The sequence below is a fragment of the Neoarius graeffei genome, chromosome 4, assembly GCF_027579695.1.
Source record: "Neoarius graeffei isolate fNeoGra1 chromosome 4, fNeoGra1.pri, whole genome shotgun sequence".
Taxonomy (NCBI): domain Eukaryota; kingdom Metazoa; phylum Chordata; class Actinopteri; order Siluriformes; family Ariidae; genus Neoarius; species Neoarius graeffei.
The window spans coordinates 75,359,845-75,372,514 of NC_083572.1; the positions used below are offsets into that span (position 1 = coordinate 75,359,845).

Here is a 12,670-nt window from a genome sequence, read left to right on the forward strand (position 1 = left end):
GCGATTCGCGGAGTCTCCTCTCCACCACGGACTCCGATGATTGCGCCGGTGCGAAAATGTATCAATATTGTTTCTTTCTTTGCACATACTCCAAGAAATTCACTGATGTTACGCAAAACCCACGTTTTCACATTGTACAACAGTATGAGTAAATTTAAGACCTTTGTTTAAAAAATTAAGACTTGGGCAAAGTAATTTAAGACTTTTTAAGGCCTTAATTTTGGAATATTAAATTTAAGACTTTTAAGACCCCGCGGCTACCATGTTAAAGCCCCTCCTTCACAGATGAGTGAAAATATTAAATAAATTTCCTCTTTTTGATTGCTTGGGTTAAAAAATGCCAAGTTATGATGACTGAATTGATTATTCACTTAAATATGAATAACATGATACATTTTGGGTATTTGATATGGCGAAACAGGACACAATGGAAAAATCAAGAACACACCGGAAAGATGAGAATAACGGCGGTGTTAAAAGAACAGCGACTGTACCGGCTGAAGGTCGCGCGGGTCTCTGCTGCGGCGCACGAGCAACGGGACATCACTACCGCACCGGACGGAGCGCGAGGCAGGGGAGGGGCAAAATGACTGGCCGTAGATTCTATCAAAAGTTCAATCTAAATTGACCATGGTTGAAAAATATTGGCCAAAAATATGCAAACACTACGAAATATGAAAGTAAGGTGAAAAAGAAACATTCTATTGCCTTATACTGCAAGACTAAAACAAAATAAAACTGTCAAAACTCACCGTTTCAGTGATAACGTCCGAACAGATCACCTGCGTAACAGAAAGACCACAAATGGAAGCACGATCAACTTCTAACTGTTGGAGTGGAAAATTCCATTCTACACATGCAAAATGTTAATGTGTGTCCTTCCCCGCACACAAATAACACGCTACAGTAAAAAATAGACCACAACTCATGTTATAGCTCAGAAATTCATACAAGACCAGCTACCATCATAACATATTCTGTAAGAAACATATTCTATACCTAACTTTCAGCTTTCGTTTTAAAAAACAAAATCGCAGATTTATAACTAAATGTTTATATGGTGTAGTGATTTTAAGTTACTACTTTTGGTGAGGTAGTGACCTCGACCCTGAGGCTTTCCGTTTAGATCAAAACACACGATCGTATTGGTTTGCGGAAAATAGAGTTACAACGGTGATAAAATATTTTGCATGATGTTTTATTACGGTTATGATTATTCTGTGAGCGCACCAATCCTTAGATGTATAAAGTTACAACTTAAAATACAATTAGTGATAACTGTAGACTTTTCAGTGGACTACAACCTTTTTAAGGGAATGCGACGTAGTCAACCATTTATCATGTCCCAGATCAAGCCGCCATTTTTCCACAAATTTGCAGAATTTTTGCCAAATTCTGAATAGAGTATTCACATCAAAGATTTAGTTTTATGTTATTTCTTTCATCATTTTATTTCAAATTAAAACCAACATCACCATTCAAAACCGTATAGTTTATTGACTGAGTATATTTAGTAGGGTACCCCCACACTACCCAGTTTCTGAGACAGACCCATACACACACACACACACACACACCACTGTATACACTAGGCTTACCACAGATAATTCGATTTGAATACTACAACTGGAAACCAAAAATTTGCAACCGGAACTATGCATCATGGGAAAAAATCTCCAATCAGGAATAAGGAGTTTAGAAAAAAAAAAAAAAAAAAAGGAATTGGCCTTACCATTCCAATACTTTAGGAGGGAACCGTATGGGATACCAGAGGACTAATAATTGTAATGTAGCTTGAAGCTTGAAATTCATAGGCACAATATTTAAATAAATGTCTTGGTAAAGAATTAAATTCAAAAATTATAAATTTAATTATAAATTAATTTTAAATTAAAAATTAAACATGTAAGTGTTAACAGCTGTAGGATTCCAGCTGACAGATGAATTAGCAAGAGCTGAGTGCAAGTGTGCATGTGGGCGTGTGAGAGTGAATATGAGAGAGAGAGAGAGAGAGAGAGACCCATCATAAACAGGCAAAGTCCAAACACTACACCTCAGTGCACTCCTGTACTTCTCCCACACCAACACTATATCAGACTTTATTTTACAAAACAGTCACTAAATCTAAAGTAACCAAAATCTAAAAGTAAGAACAGACAAAGAACTAGTAGTGTAACTAGCTACTAGCAGCAGAGAAAGTGTTCCAACACCGAACGCGCAGTTAGCACACTTGCAGTTTTCACAACACGGATGTGACGAGAGATAAGGGTGAGTGTGCCGAGGCCTTCCTGTGCATGACACATTTACACAAAACAAAAGGCTGCATTATCTCTGTGCAAAATCAGAGGGAGAAGGCATGTATGTCAGCACCGCCTCCATATTAAAATGCAACAAAGACCTACAATCAATTAAAGGGTGTAGTAGAGACGGCAAGAATTGTATAGTGTGATCTCTTCACAAAAAGTCCTCTTGTGCGACCGAATACACATCGGGTCTGATCCAGTTATGCCAACATGTAGACCGTAATGTCCGCTGTATGGTGTAGATGTTGATTTTATTTATTACCTGCTGTGTTTTCACAGTTGCTAAGAGACCCATTCCTTCCATGGATGTTGTGCGTTTGAGGACATTACTGCTCTGCAACGCACTGCTAAACAAGACACCTAATTAACCAGATATCAATAGGTGGGCATGTGGACAATAGTCTATTCTGGCCACTCCGCAGTACGTCTGCGTTGTTATTCACAGGTTTCATCTAAAAGAGAAACTTTGCCAACCTCCTTATTCCTGATTGGAGAGTTTTCACATTATTTCATCGAAGAGAGAAACCATGGCCTAATAGTTAGAGAAGCAGCTTTGGGAACAAAAGGTTGCCAGTTCGATTCCTTGGACCAGCAGGAATGGCTGAGGTGCCCTTGAGCAACACAGCTAACCCCTAACTGCTCTGGGTATGTTGTACGTCACTCTGGATAAGAGCGTCTGCTAAATGCCTGTAATGTAAAGAGGCTTTGAAATGCAGGCTTTTCAACTGACATGCAGAAGTGCTATTTTGATACCTTATTGAATTTAGTCTTAAAAGATGGAAATACTTTTGGCAGAATTTTGGATAGTTTTGCTCTTTTTGGCCGAAAACCAGAAGAAGTGTCAATTCTGGTGGTCAGTGCTGCTGAAGTACTGACTATGCTCACAACAGTCACAGAAAAGTGAATCACAGTGTAAATTCTCATGATGATTACAGCATATCATATTGCCTACCCTTATTCTCCATTTCAGTAAACGTGGAGTTAGAAGAAAGAAAAAAAGTTGGACAAAATACAAACCTGAGAGGTGTGATACGGGCTTACGTTGAGCTGGAGAACTCCAACAGCTGTCCTGTAAATGATTCTCCTGAGATTCAGACACACTGAACTCTGACAGTGCCTGTGGGAAATGAGGAGAAATTAAAGTATAAATAATAATTACCACTTATACACTCTCTTGTGGCTTCTCTAATGAGGCTTTAACCCTCCTGATAATACGCTTAATTGCTGGAAAACTGAGGGGAGTCAAATACTAATGAATCTCTTCTGACCATTTACTCACTGTTTTATACGGTACAAAGATGACTGGTCCTTGTGCAACCTTGTAGTCATATTGATGTGGTTCAAGTCTATTCCCATGCCTTATTATTATTATTATTAGCAACAGCAGAGACTTGACAATGACACGACACTGAAAGCCTTGCAGTATGGCCACAATTTTGAAATTATGCTATTAGGAGAAAGTGCACAAATCTGGGGCCAAAAAATATGAATGCAATAGAGAGAGAGAGAGAGAGAGAGAGAGAGAGAGAGAGAGAGAGAACGAACGAAAGAAAGAAAGAAAAGACAGACAGACAGACAGACAGACAGACAGACAGAGATAGTTTCCCCTAGATCTTTTGGTAACCCTTCGTGAGAATGAGCCAAAATGAAGATATTCTGATCACACACACACACACACGCCCTGTACAAGAAAGGCCAGAGCAGACTCCACCTGCTGAGGAGTCTCAGGGCCATTGGAGTTCAGGGTCCACTTCTGAACTCTTTTTATGACTCTGTGGTGGCATCAGCCATATTCCATGGAGTTGTCTGTTGGGGAAGCAGTATCACAACAGCAGAGAGGAAAAAACTTAACAGGCTCACTCGGAAGCCAGGATCTGTCCTGGGCTGTGCACTGGACTCCGTGGACGTACTGGGGGAGAGGAGGACGTTGGCCAAGTTGTTATCCTTAATGGCGAACACCTCCCATCCACTGCAGGAGACAGTAGCAGCACTGGGCAGCTCCTTCAGTGACCGGCTCCTCCATCTGTGGTGTGTTAAGGAGAGATACAGCAGCTCCTCCCTACTGCTGAGAGACTGTCCAACCGGCACCTCACCAAGCACAGCATCAGACACTCCTCACAATAATCAACAATACTGTCCACATCACTTCTACATCCATAGAAACCCCTCTGAACGTATACTGTGTGCACTGACTATCAGCATCAGTACTTTACAGCGAACTGCTAGCTACACATGGTTAAAATGGCTCTTGTGCAATATACCGACTTACTTGTGCAGTACTACCTGTGCAATACAGGTAGTCGTTGACTTACGACTGTGTTTGGTTAGGACTGACCGGTCGTAAACCGATCTGGTCGTAAGTCGGCCTATGTTAAATGAACGTTAAGTATATTGTGATGTGTAATGATATTGTAATCATCTTAAAGTCTTATTTTATCAACATTTTCTTATTTCATTACCTTGGCTCATTATTTGGTTTAAAGTGCCATTCCACCATTGGATGTATTCTTTGGCATAAAATACAATATATTTTATGACAACATGACTAGACAGAGAAATCTTTTAGCTTCAAAATGATATATCAAACATAATTTTTTGACAACGACAAGTATATTAATTTTGCGACCAAAGTCACCTACCCTTTTAATTTCCGCGCGGTAGTGAAACGTGATGTCATCGGCATCATCATCGGCAGGTTCCCCTTCTTGTGTACCACGTGTCGGTCTATTTTTAGACCAGGAAACCCCCAAAGTGAGACAGTCATTTCTCCTCGTATATGGGGGCCAAAAAAATTGCGAAAAATTGAGTTAATCTTTCAGTTAGCTAGATTTATTGGTATTAGCTAGATTTATTGGTATTATTTTTATCGCGTTCTATCCGCCATTGCTGATAATATGTGCCACGTCACGTGGTACACAAGAAGGGGAACCTGCCGATGACATCACGCGCGGAAATTAAAAGGGTAGGTGACTTTGGTCGCAAAATTAATATACTTGTCGTTGTCAAAAAATTATGTTTGATATATCATTTTGAAGCTAAAAGATTTCTCTATCTAGTGATACCATTTATATATGTTGTCAAAATATATTGTATTTTATGCCAAAGAATACATCCAATGGTGGAATGGCACTAAGTCAAACACTGCGTACAGTACAATTCGTTTAATATGTGCAAAACAAAAAATACAAAATACAGGTATGAAAAATAGAAAACATTTTAGTTTGAAATATACCAAAATACAAAATTTAGTGACCGCTGGCATCACTGGTGCTTGGCTGTGGGTCGTCTACGTCATCATCAGCTGCTGCAGCGCTCGGGCTGGCGGGAGCATTTGCTCATTTCATAAACCAGAAGCTGGGGCGGAAACTGTATGACGGAGTGCGCGAGGGAGCGTGAGAGAGACTGCGCATGTGCCTGGAGCTGGGGCGGAAACTGTTGTACGCGGCGAGAGGCGCTGCCGGGAGCTGGGGCGGAAACTGTCGTACGCTCAGCTGGGAAACACTTGCCAGTCATAACCAGACAGACGTAAAGTTGATCGGCCGTAAGTCGCATAGGTCGTAAGTCGACGACTACCTGTACTTACACGTGCAATTCCACCTTTATAATACACTTATGTTAACTGTATATCTGCAAACCTGTTAATTTATGCAAATATGTTAATTTTTTATCTCTAAATTTGTAGTTTATTTCTTTTATATACATCCTTTTTTGTATACTTAGTACTTTTGCACTACTCCTTCACTGCCTTATCTTTTTCTCTTTATATACATTTTGCTGCTGGAACGATGTAAATCTCGCCTTGTGGGATAATAAAAGGCGATCTTATATCAAAAGAATAACACATGTAATACGTGATATTTTGATTTCAAACATACATGGACACTGGGTATTTTTATTTAACATTTTTTGCTTTGTTTTCAAATACCAAAACATTGTTTATTTCAACAGTACTTAAATTAGCACTTTCATTAAAAAAAACAAACGACTTGTCTGTTTGCTTTTCATACTACATAACCTCCCCAACAGAGTTTTTTTTTTTTTTTTTAAGACAGATAGCACTCTTAGTCCGTGACCTAGTGAACTGGTATCAGGATCTATTTATTAATAGAGACTTCAAAGCACTTACGCAAGTCGCTTTGGATAAGGGCATCTGTCAAATTCCATAAATGTAAAATGGATGTGAAACATTAAGTAGTGCAATCGTGTTGTTTTTTTTAACAACCACCCGCTTCTACAAAAAAAAATACATTTCCTAAGGCCCGCTATAATATTTTGTGAGGCCCACATTCACACGAGCAAAAGACAGCAGCAAGGGACAGAGCGATATTACAACAGGCAATATTTGCAAATTATGCAAATTACATATGATATAATAAACTGACAAATCCAAACGATTGGCTTGAATGATTCCTCAGACCATCCCTATGTCATGTGTAGTCTGATGTTTCAGCAGTGCCCACGCACAACTTTAGTTTCTACCTGAAATACATTTATCTCCCGTGTACTCTTTGACATAAAAAAAAAAGACAAGAAACCCTTACAACCATTTCATCTTAGCCTGTCATACACTAGGGACAATACAAAGAAAAATAAAGCTTGGAAGGAAATAGCAGAGATCACTGGTGACTCTGGGCAATGTTGCGTTGATTTTCTGTCAATGAAGCCAAGTTTGATGCCAAGCACGTAAGATATAAACCAAACAACTATGCGACACACATTTCGAAAGACAATACTATTTTTAAGTAGTTCTAATGAATTTTTGTTATAGAAAAAAGATAAACTTTTTTTTTAAAGGCTGTCAGTAACTCAGAGGGGTTGGTAAGCAGGTCATGTAACATAAGCACTGTTTTGTGTTACCTTCTGAAAGAAAATAAATGTACTGAAATCAGGACTTGTCAGTAAGACAAAATGATATAGGCATTGGCAAAAATTGTGTCATAATATGTTTCTCTAATAGTACGGCAGGTACGTATGGAATCAATTTTGTGCCAAAATGTTCATACAATACTTTTGAAATATCAAACAAAAACGACAAATCAAAATACAAAAAAAGTCAATTTTTTTTAGACTGGCAAACAAATTATTCGTGTAATCGTGCAAAATATCAGTCTATTACTCTTCAGAAACCTTTTATTTTTGTTCTGCATCTTTCTCAGTTTTGTTTGACGTAATTTATTTTGGTTGCGATTCCAGCTTTCTCGTTTGCGCTCCCTGACTTTTTGCTTACAGTTTTGGCACAAACTTCATGTGTGGGTGGGCTGTCCAGGAATGCATTCCTATTGGCTAACTTGCGTTTGACTGACAGCTACGCTCAGCCATTCCCCCGGAGACTGCTGCGGCCACTTCCTACTCGGATTTTGGCGGACTGTTTGACGGGTGGCCGATCCATTGACGGTAAACAAGGATCAAGTGGACTTCAGTGGCGACTATGATATTGAATTAATTCAACAAAGTGTAAGTACGGGACAAATGTGTTGTATGTGTTGCAGTAGTACACATTATGCAGGTGTGTTTAACGTTAGCAAGGCAGCTATTATATTGGGTAGTGGAGCTAAGTCTAAGGCCAAGTTTACATTAGACCGTATCTGTCTCGTTTTCTTCACGGATGCACTGTCCGTTTACATTAAACCACCTGGAAACGGGAATCCGCCAGCGTCCACGTATTCAATCCAGATCGTGTCAGCTCCGGTGCTGTGTAAACATTGAGATACGCGGATACGCTGTGCTGAGCTCTAGCTGGTGTCTCATTGGACAACATCACTGTGACATCCACCTTCCTGATTCGCTGGCGTTGGTCATGTGACGCGACTGCTGAAAAACGGCGCGGACTTCCGCCTTGTATCACCTTTCATTAAAGAGTATAAAAGTATGAAAATACTGCAAATACTAATGCAAATACTGCCCATTGTGTAGTTATGATTGTCTTTAGGCTTGCCATCCTTCCACTTGCAAGTAATAAGTGATATGCGCTGGGATCACACACACAGCGGCTCAGTCCCGAATCATTGCTTGTGCACTTCACTCGCGCGCTCTGTGAGCTGCGCAAGGCCGGAGTGCGCACCCTCCAGAGGGCACTCGCTGTTCAGGGCGGAGTGATTTGGAGTGCAGGATGCCTGCGGAGCCGAGCGTATCCGTGTACTGGTGTTGCTGTGTGCACGCAAATTGTGTATTGGTGTTGCTGTGTGCACACTAATCGTTTTAAAAACGTTAATCTGATGATCCGCTGATACGGTCTAATCTAAACATGGGCTAAAATTTGACTTGCCACGAAACACCTGCATAATGTGTACTACTGCAACACATACAACACATTTGTCCCGCACTTACACTTTGTTGAATTAATTCAATATCATAGTCGCCACTGAAGTCCACTCGATCCTTGTTTACCGTCAATGGATCGGCCACTCGTCAAACAGTCCGCCAGAATCCGAGTAGGAAATGACCGCAACAGCCTCCGGGGGAAATCGCTGAGCGTAGCCGTCAGTCAAACAAGTTAGCCAATGGAAATGCATTCCTGGACAGCCCACCCACACGTGAAGTTTGTGCCAAAACTGCAAGCAAAAAGTCAGGGAGCGCAAACGAGAAAGCTGGAATCGTAACCAAAATAAATTACGTCAAACAAAACTGAGAAAGACGCAGAACAAAAATAAAAGGTTTCTGAAGAGTAATAGACTGATATTTTGCACGATTACACGAATAATTTGTTTGCCAGTCTAAAAAAATTGACTTTTTTTTTTTTTTTTAGTATTTTGATTTGTCGTTTTTGTTTGATATTTCAAAAATATTGTATGAACATTTTGGCACAAAATTGATTCCATACGTACTTTGTTATGCTGCCTGTCCCTAACAGATGTATCTCTTGTGACTGATGCTTATTAACACTGAGTGAGACAGCAAAATGAGGTTTGACCTTAAAACACTCAAGCAAGAATACCAGTATCACACCAAATCTTTGGTGATAAATCATGCATGTATGACGACACCAAAGCACCTCATTTAACATGGCAATACAAATGTAAAACTAACAGTCATGTAATACCAATACTGCTCCGATTCTATACCATATAAATCGACTTCATTCCTGACTCTGTACGATATAAATCACAGAGGAACTACTGTAGGGTCACTGGGACCTGTCTTCTGAAAAACATCCTCCTTCACACACTCCAGCTCACTCCGGAGACACTCCCCATGGCACAGAGCACTCAGACACTGCCCAGAGGGACAGGATACAATTTTCAGATGCATTTACCTACTAAGACTGCACATGACCCATTTATACCCAGTGGCTAGGGGGAATACAGATGATAACGGCCATTTCGAACCAAAAGGATAAAAATCAAAGAGGCGTAATTTTCAACAGCTTGTGAAACAGACTGAGGTGCTTCGTCACCTCGTAGCTCCAGGGTCCCTGGTTCGATCCTGAGCTAATTTAAGCAGCAGGCAGACTAAATAAATTATTCACAAAGGAATCACAAACTAGACAAAATGTAGATATTACAAAAGCATTAATTTATGAAACATTTAATCATTACAGAATATAGAACTACGGTGGTGCTTGAAAGTTTGTGAACCCTTTAGAATTTTCTATATTTCTGCATAAATATGACCTAAAACATCATCAGATTTTCACACAAGTCTTAAAAGTAGATAAAGAGAACCCAGTTAAACAAATGAGACAAAAATATTATACTTGGTCATTTATTTATTGAGGAAAATGATCCAATATTACACATCTTTATCAAGTTCTGTATTGGAAATGTGACGGTGGATAAAAACATCCGGGTTTTCCCAAACCAGAAACCCTGGATGACTAGCCAGGTCCGCTCATTCCTCAGGGCTCGCGACGCTGCCTTCAGGTCAGGTGACAGAGCTCTGTACAGTGCCACTCGAGCTGATCTAAAAAGAGAAATTAAAAAAGCCAAGGCGGACCATAGGCTGCGTATAGAGTCCCACCTGTCCAGCAACAACATACAGGAGGTGTGGCGGGGCATACAAGACATCACGAACTTCAGAGACTGTGATGTGTCAACAGGAGACTGGAGTGCGCCGCTGGCAGAGGAGCTAAATTGCTTCTTTGCTCGCTTTGAAACATCTCAGCAGCACTCATCCGCTCCAGCCCTGCCCCCACCACCACACAGTTCGTACATCACCCCATTCACTGTACAGGAGCATGATGTCAGGCGGGTGCTCCTGGCAGTGAACCCCAAGAAAGCTGCCGGCCCAGATGGAGTACCTGGTAAGGTGCTCAGAGCGTGTGCCCACCAGCTTGCCCCTACCTTCACCAGGATCTTTAACCTCTCCCTGGCTCAGGCAGTCATCCCGCCCTGCCTAAAATCAGCTACAATAATCCCGGTGCCGAGGAAGTCTCCCGTCACCAGCCTGAATGATTACCGTCCTGTGGCCCTCACTCTGGTAATCATGAAGAAGTGCTTCGAGAGACTAGTTCTTCAGCACATCAAGGACCACCTCCCCCCAGACAGACATCGACCCCTACCAGTTCGCATATCGCGCGAACAGATCCACAGAGGACGCCATCGCCGTAGCTCTACACTCTGTACTGAACCACCTGGAGCAGCAGCAGAGCTACGTCCGCATACTCTTCGTGGATTACAGTTCTGCTTTCAACACAATAATCAGTAAACTGGACACTCTTGGCCTCCCCCCCCCTCATATGTGCCTGGATAAAGGACTTTCTTACCAACCGGCCCCAGACTGTGAGACTTGGCCCCCACTTCTCCTCCACCCGCACGTTGAGCACCGGCTCTCCTCAGGGCTGTGTGCTGAGCCCCTTCCTGTACTGCCTCTACACCCACGACATGTAGTCCGACCCACAACAACCACCTTATCGTCAAGTTTGCTGACGACACCACAGTGGTCGGACTCATCTCAAAGGGAGACGAGGCAGCCTACAGAGAGGAGGTCCTGAAGTTGGCACCTGGTGTTCAGAAAATAACCTCGCTCTGAACACCAAGAAAACCAAAGAGCTCATTGTTGACTTCAGGAAGCACAGCACCGACCTAGCCCCCCTCTACATCAACAACAAGTATGTGGAGAGGGTCCACACCTTCCGGTTTCTCGGCGTCCTCATCTCCGCCGACATCTCCTGGTCAGTAAACATTACAGCAGTCATTAAGAAGGCTCAGCAGCGGCTACACTTCCTGAGAGTCCTCAGGAAGTACAACCTAAACGCCAACCTGCTGCTGACCTCCTACCGCTCATCCATCGAGAGCCTGCTGACGTACTGTATTACAGTATGGTACGGCAGCTGCACTGCTGTAGACAGGGAGAGGCTCCAGAGGGTAGTTAAGGCAGCACAGATGATCATTGGCTGCCCTCTCCCCTCCCTGATAGACATTTACACCTCCCGCTGCCTTAGCAGAGCTAAGAACATTATCAAGGACAACTCCCACCCTGGCTTTGATCTGTTCGACCTATTGCCCTCAGGGAGGTGCTACAGGTGCATCAGGACAAGGACAAATCGATTCAAAAACAGCTTCTTTCCAAAAGCCATAACCGCCCTGAACTTGGATATACTCTGACTTTATAGTCTATTTATTTTACTATGTGACTCTCTTCGTGCAATAATTTATAGTGTGCAGTACTTTATAAGGTGACTCTCTCTGTGCAATACTTTTATAATGTGCAATACCTCACTCCATAATGTGAAACGCAACACATTCACCTCAGGACTGTGCACCTAACACACAGCACATACACCAAGTCTGTGCACCTTACCTTACCTTGCAATACTTCATAATGTGTAATATTTTATTTTATAATGTGACTCTCTTGTGCAATAATTTATAATGTGCAATACTTTATAATGTGCAATGAGCAATACCTCACTCCATAATGTGTAACACAGCACATACACCTCAGGACTGTGCACCTTACCCCCTTACACACCCCCTTTTTTTCCCTTCTCCTCTCTCTCTACACGCTGTTTGCACTGTTATTGGAGATGCTTTAATCTCATTGTACATGTGTATAGTGACAAAAGGCATTCTATTCTATTGATTCTATCTGTGAGTGGCAAAAGTATGTGAACCTCGAGGATAAGCAGTTAATTTGAAGGTGAAATTAGAGTTAGTGGTTTTCAGTCAATGGGATGACAGTCAGGTGTGAGTGGGCACCCTGTTTTATTTAAAGAACGGGGATCTATCAAAGTCTGATCTTCACAACACGTTTGTAGAAATGTATCATGGTACAAACAAAGGAGATTTCTGAGGACCCCAGAAAAAGCGTTGTTGATGCTCATCAGGCTGGAAAAGGTTACAAAACCATCTCTAAAGAGTTTGGACTCCACCAATCCACAGTCAGACAGATTGTGTACAAACGGAAGAAATCCAAGACCATTGTTACCC

At 41.7% G+C, this 12,670-nt stretch overlaps 1 protein-coding gene across 3 annotated transcripts in view; it reads right to left on the bottom strand.

Annotated features, from left to right (window-relative positions):
- gng12b (guanine nucleotide binding protein (G protein), gamma 12b) overlaps window positions 1-12,670 on the bottom strand; it is a 130,794-nt gene that overhangs the window by 90,677 nt on the left and 27,447 nt on the right. The window contains exons 1-3 of one of the 3 annotated variants that reach the window (XM_060919715.1): window positions 4,164-4,529; window positions 3,321-3,420; window positions 753-782 (exon numbers count right to left, since the gene is read on the bottom strand). The gene's annotated coding sequence lies outside the window, so the exon portion shown is untranslated. Of the gene's footprint in view, window positions 1-752; window positions 783-3,320; window positions 3,421-4,163; window positions 4,530-12,670 lie in introns of those variants that run through there. The other 2 variants (XM_060919713.1, XM_060919714.1) reach the window with 2 other exon arrangements.